This window comes from Acyrthosiphon pisum, chromosome X (assembly GCF_005508785.2).
Source record: "Acyrthosiphon pisum isolate AL4f chromosome X, pea_aphid_22Mar2018_4r6ur, whole genome shotgun sequence".
Lineage (NCBI taxonomy): Eukaryota > Metazoa > Arthropoda > Insecta > Hemiptera > Aphididae > Acyrthosiphon > Acyrthosiphon pisum.
The window spans coordinates 92,813,614-92,814,046 of NC_042493.1; positions in this window are offsets into that span (position 1 = coordinate 92,813,614).

Consider the following 433-nt stretch of genomic DNA (forward strand, 5'->3'; position numbering starts at 1 on the left):
ATTCAGTGAAATTTTCAAGTATCTACAGTCATTCGTTTTTTAATTACAATAAAATAAGAAAATCGTTACGTAAGAAATCGAGTGAATATCAAATGTTGTAAAAATATTAATTTCAAACGCTCATAAAAATTTAATTTGAGTTTCTTATAGACATTTTTTTTTCGATAAAGGTAGATTAACCTATAAGGAATCTTGTATTACATTTTAAAATCTTAGTATAAAAAGAAAAATTTTTACGAATTATTAACTCAAAATAATTTGCTAATTTTCGCGATTTTTACATATTTTGTCAATTTATGAACTTTAAATGCTAATAAAAAAAAACTGTGACTAAGGATTTTTAATATTTTTCAAATCTCATTGTAACAATATAGTAGGAGCCTTGTATTAAATTTTCAAGTATTTTTACTCAACAAATTAAGTTTCATTGACA